We start from the raw sequence: 7,746 nt of genomic DNA on the forward strand, positions 1-7,746 counted from the left end.
AAACAAAGTGGCCTCTAAATTTAAACTATACCAGTGCAGTATTGTTTGCAGTCATCTTGTTTGCAGTCTGGTTACAGTCAGCTCTCAAGGCCATGTATAGATCTAGTGGCAAGAACAAACTGCAGCTTCTGTCATAAATGCAGATGCTAGGGTTTGCCTCATTTTAAACTGAGTTATGTCAGAACCACACTGCTTTGTACTGATTACAAAAGGAGAGAAAATATACTTCCATTCACTCTAATGAGACCCACTGCTGGAACAAACACTAGCCTTGCTGAAACAGAAGAAACACTATGAGCATTGAACCCTACTAGAAAAAAAACAGTTTCTGAGTATGCAAAGCTAGCCAAACAAAGATATGGCAATTTCCGTATGGGTGTACATTTTGGTGAAGAATATAGTTAGGAGTCAGCTATGTTATAATGGATGTGGATCAAGAGCTGATATCCCTCGAATATCTCTCAAGACACATTTCTATCTTCTTTTTCAGTTTCCTAACTGGAGGCCTGACACCAGAACACCCACAAAGCTTAGTCTTGATCAAGGCCAAAGTCTTGGTTCCTCACAACTGGGGCACACAGCATGGAGAGGACTCCTGACCTTGTTTCTTATGCTTGAAAATTTTACAGAGAAAAACCAGAAGTCTAACAGACATAGAGATAATTCCCTTAATAACTAGTCTGTCAGCTGCTGCTCTTGCACTGCTCCTCTGGGAGACCAAGGGGGAGACCTGTGGTCCTTACACATCCTGGATGGGGTTGGTGGGAATCCAGCTCCTGTTGGTGTGTGAGAAGTAGGTATCTTGCTGGGGAAGAGAGAGCATCAGAAGGACCATGCAGTATACCCCAGCATCTGTGAGGAAATCATCAAGAAGATGGAGATGGGCTACTTACAACAGTATGTGGTAGGAGAGAAAGAATTGCTAAGCAGGTATCAGGAAAGCATTTCTCATTCTCAGGCAAATCAACCAATGGAAGAGGTTGCCCAGAGAAGGTTTTCCAGACCCAGCTAGATAAAGCCCTGTGCAACCTAATCTGAGCCTTTAATTAGTACTGTGTTTGACTAGAGACTTTCTGAAGTCCAGCTCAATCTGAAAGATTTTATAACCTACCCAAGAAATTCCAGAAGAAATTGTGATGATGAAGCTCTTGTGGTGATTTAGGAAGCAGAGGGCAGCACCTCAGAAGTGCCTATAGCCCTGGAGTAGAGCTATCAGCTATCAGCTGATATCAGCTAAAAGCTATCAGCTTTTTGTTTTCAAATTCCTTTGCAGAGACAGTATGGGATTCACCTCAGCTAGCAGCGAGACCCTCAAAGTTAAATTTCCTGTCTCAGCCAGCTCTGATTCCCCTTCATAATGAAGGGAGATAAAGGGAAATTCATCTTGTCATAACAGAGGGTCCAAAATGAGAAACTGGATAGGCACTATCACTTTGGAGGTTACAATGTCCCTTGTCTAGAGAGATGATGCTCAGGGAATAGCTTGAGCATTGTCTTTTGCACAATAAAACCTGAAATGAGCCCTGTCCTAAAACTGAGGGAGATGCTGCCTAATCTCACTCACACTTGCATTTGATCAGGGTACTGAGTTGGCTTTGACAGGAACTGCAGGAGCTCAGAGATACTCTGAGACAGGGACAGCATTTGCTAGAAGTCAGAAAAGCAGAACATGTGGGGGCATAACTCCTGCTATGATCCCCTCCAGCAGCTCTGTGCAGAGTAGGCTTTGGTTAAGACCCCAGAATTAGGCATGGGAATGTCTACACAACAAGTGCAGGGAGAGCAGGAAAATGCAATTTCAGTGAATTGGCTGGGATGGGATTTGCCAGATTAGCTCAGCACGTGTAACTAATTGTGTTTATCCTGCCCAAGCAGCAGGCACCAGTGTAATGTGCCTGGAGTTGTTATGCACTGTATGTTTCTCATCCAGGTTTGCCTAATCCGTTCTACACACACATCCCTTAGGGAATTTGTCTGCTCTAGGTGTAATACTATGGTTTAATCTCTGCTATCCTTCTGCCAGACCATGCAACTCAAGTCCCACTGGAGTCTCCTGTGTCTTCATGAGCTTCCAGGTGTGTAGGAGAGAAAGAATTATGTCTGCTCAGTTCTGGTTAGGCATATAGATCAATTTCTTCTGAGTTCTTGTGCTGACTATTTAGGACTGATCCGAAAGAGTTGTTAAGTGTCTGCAAGAATCAACATGTGGGCTGTAGGATGCAAAGACAAAACCTTTCCTTAGCTTCTCCTCAACTCTCCTAGTTGTAAAAGTATCCACATACTTTTTTGCATCAAACTTCCCTCAGTGCCTAAAGATCTTACGGATGTGCACAGAAAAACTTCCAGTTCTGACAGCACTGATGAGCTCCATCTCACACCCAAGCCCAATTAACATTCAGACACCCACTCTAATTCCCTCTCAGTTTCATGTTTTTCACCTAACACACCTACACAATTAGGGTCCTTATCAAACACTGCTGTTTCCACAGCTTGCTTTGAAAAGGCACCCAAAAGAGGAGGCTTCTGTTCCTGCCTTTGCACAGTAGTTACAGCAGGTCTAGATCACAAGGGGACCTGCATTCAATCCCCACCTTTACCTAAAAGGGTTCAAGCCTACAACAGCATCCCAAAGATGCTGTCTGAGAAACACAGGCTCTTATACTCAGGTAGTTGGCTGCTTATAGTCCTCAGCCTCTTACTGAAGGTTAATTTCATAGGTGTTGGAAGCAGAAGGAAAGAGTGTCAAGTACCCACTTAGCAGAGTACCAGAACCCAAATCGCTCAGGGAACGCACACATGGTCATGCTCTGACACCACTGATGTTTTTTTAATGCACACCATTCACAGGACAAGTGAAAAGAGAGCTTCCACACTCCAACACCCCACAGCCAGGTGTTCACAGTACCTCCAAGGAGCAGTGAGACATGGATTGCAGCCTCCCCAAGGAAATGTGGGAGCAGAGCATGGGCTGTTGCTTCTTGGGTGACTGTACTGGGCTGTCACTTAAGAAGGCGACACCATTTCAGCAGCATATCTGTATCTGAAAAAAAAAAAAAATAAAAAAGTGTGCGACCTTTATACCACTTTAGAAGCTAAAGGTAAAAATACTCTGAGATTAGAATAACGAGTCATGGAGTCCAAGTGGATGAAGGCACCTGCTGCCATGGTAGCATATCAGAAGGGACAAGACCAATTCCTTAGACTGGCTCTGGTTTGTGGTGCATCGCTTGCAGAGGTAATAGCTCAGGTCTTGGGAGCAAATTCACCATCCAACCCTTTGAAAATTAATTTACATAGACAAAACAGCACATGAACTGTGGCCATTCTCCAATTGCTCTAGAGCTAACTTAGTTGCCTGTAGCTGGAACTTTACCAGCACCAGGTAGACACACTGATTCCTTACAAATAAATTTTGGGTGTGATTGTTAGAATCCTCAAGAGAGCAAGGCTGGAAAATTATGCTCCATGAAAAACACTTTTCATTGATTTTAGAGAAGCCAAGCCTACTTTACTGATTCCTTGCTCCAGCGAGAGCACAAACATCCAAAACTGAAATTGATGTTATGTGGTGATATATGTTAGAATACTTTTTTTTATTACCACTACCTTGAAATAGTTTTTAGAAGTGTGTTCTTACTCATGTATGTTTTGATTCCCTTTTACTTAATGATTTTAATAGCCTCTTACTTTCCTGTATATTTCTGCTTGTAATTTAAAAAGATGAAACAAATGCTTTAAACAAAAGTCCTTTTTTCAGCTCACAATTTTTATTTTTGTATAATATTTTACATATAGAAGGCTTAAGAAAAAATAAATTAAAATGCTTTTATAAGAAGCAGCACAGGCCATTAAAGCCTTTGTTTTTTTTCCATAAATAGCTCAAATCTGCCATCTAATGGTATAAAGCGGAATTTAATGGAACCAACCCCTTGGATTTTCTTTGGAATAATCTTGTTTACCTTCCAGACGTGCAAAAACAGTGCCATCTAGTGGTTAATCCCAAGACTACTCAGGAAAAAAAATATACTTTTCAAAATATCTATTGCTGCTGGTTGCACAACAAGCTACTTAGCCATTTTGGAGTGGATTCAGTAGGAGTCTTGCAACTCCATACAAATCTTTGCTGCCATCATCTGAGGTGACATATAAACCTCTGCATATATTTATCATTTATTTTAACAGCAGCAAAACAAAAGACTGCAAATTGTTTTTTCGGTTAAATGCACCATTTATTCTTGTTTATTTTGTACTTTTTGTTTGTTGTTACTTTCATATTCCCCTTATTGGATCATCGAAACTTTCAGGGAGTTTGGAAGGATAAAAATAGATGGTTTTGAAGCTTACTTTAAAAGGAGAGAGATCTAGCTCTTTTTTTACAGAGGCAAATATAATTTGTGAAGTCAAGTGATCTGTACTTTGTAGTATGCTACAATAATAAGCAAAAGACAGTAAAAAATCTACAGTTTTGCTGAGTTTCATATTTCTTCCACCATTTGCTGAGTAGTGCTTCAAAATCACAAATGCATCCCATCGAGCCCAGTAAACATGAAGAGAGTAATTTTTATTTGTACACATACCACGTACCAGGATTTCAGAGAAAAGGGGCATTGCCAAAGACAAGGACTGCCCTTGGGACTCAGTGCCTAAGTACCTGAAGAATCAAGTAGTCAACCGCTGGGATTTTCAGATACTTACCTTCAAAATTGCTTTCAACATTTAGGTTATCTTGCTTAAAGGCGAACAAATTCAGATTCAGGTCTGATGACATAGATCTTCTAAATGTACTTTGGTAATGATTCCTTATGGAATCCAATGTGCAGGCAGCCTTCTATGCATGTGTTGACTTAGAGGCAGATGAAGATTTGACAGTGCTCCCTAGTGTGCCTCTGATCAGAAAAAGAGGCTCACTGCTCACAAAAGAGTGGTGTGAGCTCTACTCTACATTCAAGAAAAGAAACTACCCTCCTTCTCTGGATTAGCTTTATTTAGCTTCAGGCTTGCAAAGATTACCAGATGCTCACATCTCATCCAACTGCCTGAAGGGTCTTCTAATGGTTAAGAAAATAAATGGGTGATTTTAATGCATTTTTCTTCTAAAATTTAGATACCTTCTCCTTCCTGTCAAAGTAAATTGAGACACAAAGGTCCATTCTACCTCCTCTCAAGTACAAAAGAGTATAGAAGGAATACTCAAAGGTAAACAGCTCCAGACAATCACAAGTGATCAGATAAAACTCTCTTTCTGGATAGAACTGGGCATAGACTTAATTCTTCTCAGGAAATAATGATAATAGTCTTGCTCTTAACAAAAGTTCTCATCATTAGCCTGGGCTAGTTCCACTATTTTCCAAAATCTTTTGGTGTTGTACATGAGGGACAATCCAGCTAGATGCCAGACAGAAAAGCTGGAGTCTTTATTTTGATAATCAGTTTATTTGGATACAGAAAGTTTAAAACATGAGAGGTCCCTTAGTAGGAATCACCCAACACACTGAATGTCTCTGGGAGGTCATCGGGAAAGTCAAAGAGACAAATAAAAAAAAAACCAAAAAGGCATTTTATCTTAACATTAAAAATATCCCTCATGCAATATAAAGCAAAAATGCATCTTTAATTCCAGCATCAAAAACCCTTTGCAAGCTCTCAGAAACTGATAAAACTATGTCATTTTAAAAAGTGTGATGCCTCAGTAACACAGATGGAGATTATGTGGCCATGGGCCTTCACTCCCATGGAAAACTCATCAGCATTTGCAAGAATCCAAGATAACAATTCTGCACTGAGCACACCAGGTAGGCAAACTAATACAGCTACAGTGTTGGGATGAGGGCTCTTTTCATCCATCTCAACTCTCATCCTTAGAAATACTTTAACTCAGCAATACACACTCACTAGGAATTTGTCATGTATTTGTTGGCACTGGTGACACCAGTGTCAACACCATTTAAAATGTGATCTCACAAAGGCACAGACTGTTCAGAATGAACTGGTGGAACACTCTGGTCAAGAAATAGTAGAGGTGAACTGCATCAGCAGTCAATAATTGAAGGAGGAGGGGTGATTTTTTTTGTAACAGTATTACCAAAAGTGGGAAGGAAAGAAGCCATTCATGGTCTGCACACTCAGAGGGCTAAGCCAGGTCTAAGCACCTGATGTTGGACACAGCCATAACTCACACAATGTTCCATCAGAAACATTGTTGTGCAGAGTACACACCACTAAGTTAGACACTGGAGTGAGTTATGATTGTGTCCAATATCAAGTGTTTAGCCCTGGCATATAAGGAAAATCTGACCAGAGCTCCAGCCCTTCCCAAATCCAGCCCTCCAGCCCTTCACAGCCTGCTGCTGTGAACCATGCAATAAGACACCTATCTGATAGACCCTTTCAGGTAGCCAAGATAATGCAGCTGGCTTCCAGCCTCTCTTCAGTGACCCTCAGGGACTGGAAATTTGTTTTAACTCATTGTACCAACAGCAGCACAACTTTGAAGGGAAAACAGCCTCAGCCTGGGGGATCTTATACTCTAAGTCTTTAGAGGGCATTCCAAGCACTGTGGACTACCCAGTAGTGAGCACAAGGGACTGGTGTCCCTCACTGTTGAAGTTGCACCACTGGATGGGTAAGAATGCAAGTCTTTGGACCAGAAAGAGAACAAGCACAGAAGACTCTGAGCCTCATCTGAGAGGAGGCATAATCTGAGATAAACAGTTTTGCATCCCTTACTTCCTTTCTTACCAGCCACCACCATCATTCTATCCTGTCTGATGCTCAGCCTCAGAACCAGTTTTGCTGCATTTTCAAGTAACAGGTGCCATACTTTCACATGTGCCTCCATGACTGTGAAATGATCCCCATAAATTTTAGGAAGACTTCTTTGCAGTTCATTTTCAAGATTCCCTCAGCCTTATCATACTGTCCCTTTGTACTTCCCACTTGACTTTAATCACTTCTTCTTTTTATACAGAATAGTATTTGGAAAATGGCTGTCTTTCTGCTCTGTGCTTGTATTGCAGGCAGCATGTATGAATCCATGACCCTGAACAGAACTCCTGAGAGTATTTGATGAATCTATAGATATAAAATTGTCATTCTGGACATTATGGAAACATCTAGCTCATCCATATCTGTTAGAGACTCTGAGATGAAAAGAAAGTTGGCACAGAACCAAAGATGTAGATGGTCTTCTTTCAAAAACTGATGTTATCACCTCTCTTGTCTTCAAAGTACTTTTGCCAGAGAGAGGATTGGCAACAGTCTCCACACAATTTTGCTTGGGTACAGATTACAAAATAAAAAGGTGAAGCATTAGAAAGCTGAGCAAGTCAGAGTAAAGACAAATCATTCCTGTGGTGAGCAGCTCCTTGCAGAATCAAAATTCATTTGGAAGCATATTAGCATTGAGTTTTCACGGCCCTGTATTGAAAAATGAGACTACCAGCAGCAGACCCAGGGCAGGAGTTTTATAAATGTTCACTGTTCCTCCTGTTTATTGAAGCTTTGCTCATGCATCTAAATGACAGAACTAGAACTTGCTTGCCATTTTAGGACATTGCTGCCTGTATTTCAAATACTTTTATGGTGACCTTGATCAATCAGTTTGCCCCAACTCAGTGCTTTTATCTAATGATAAGTATCACAGAGAAAATGTAACGGTACTGAATCAGTGACAAAACTACCACTGCCTTGCAGTGCCTTTGTATTTTTTCACAAACATCTGCTAAAATCACAAGGAAAAGCAGTATT

General features: G+C 40.9%; 1 long non-coding RNA gene across 1 annotated transcript; it reads left to right on the forward strand.

The window, feature by feature from the left end:
- The first annotated feature begins 6,043 nt into the window (after positions 1 to 6,043).
- Positions 6,044 to 7,128, forward strand: LOC128784607 (uncharacterized). Its single transcript, XR_008429552.1, has 4 exons — positions 6,044 to 6,391; positions 6,478 to 6,622; positions 6,742 to 6,811; positions 7,017 to 7,128. It is a non-coding gene; the product is annotated as an uncharacterized LOC128784607 (long non-coding RNA).
- Positions 7,129 to 7,746: the final 618 nt, after the last annotated feature.

Source organism: Vidua chalybeata, chromosome 2 (genome assembly GCF_026979565.1).
Source record: "Vidua chalybeata isolate OUT-0048 chromosome 2, bVidCha1 merged haplotype, whole genome shotgun sequence".
NCBI classification, from domain to species: Eukaryota; Metazoa; Chordata; class Aves; order Passeriformes; family Viduidae; genus Vidua; species Vidua chalybeata.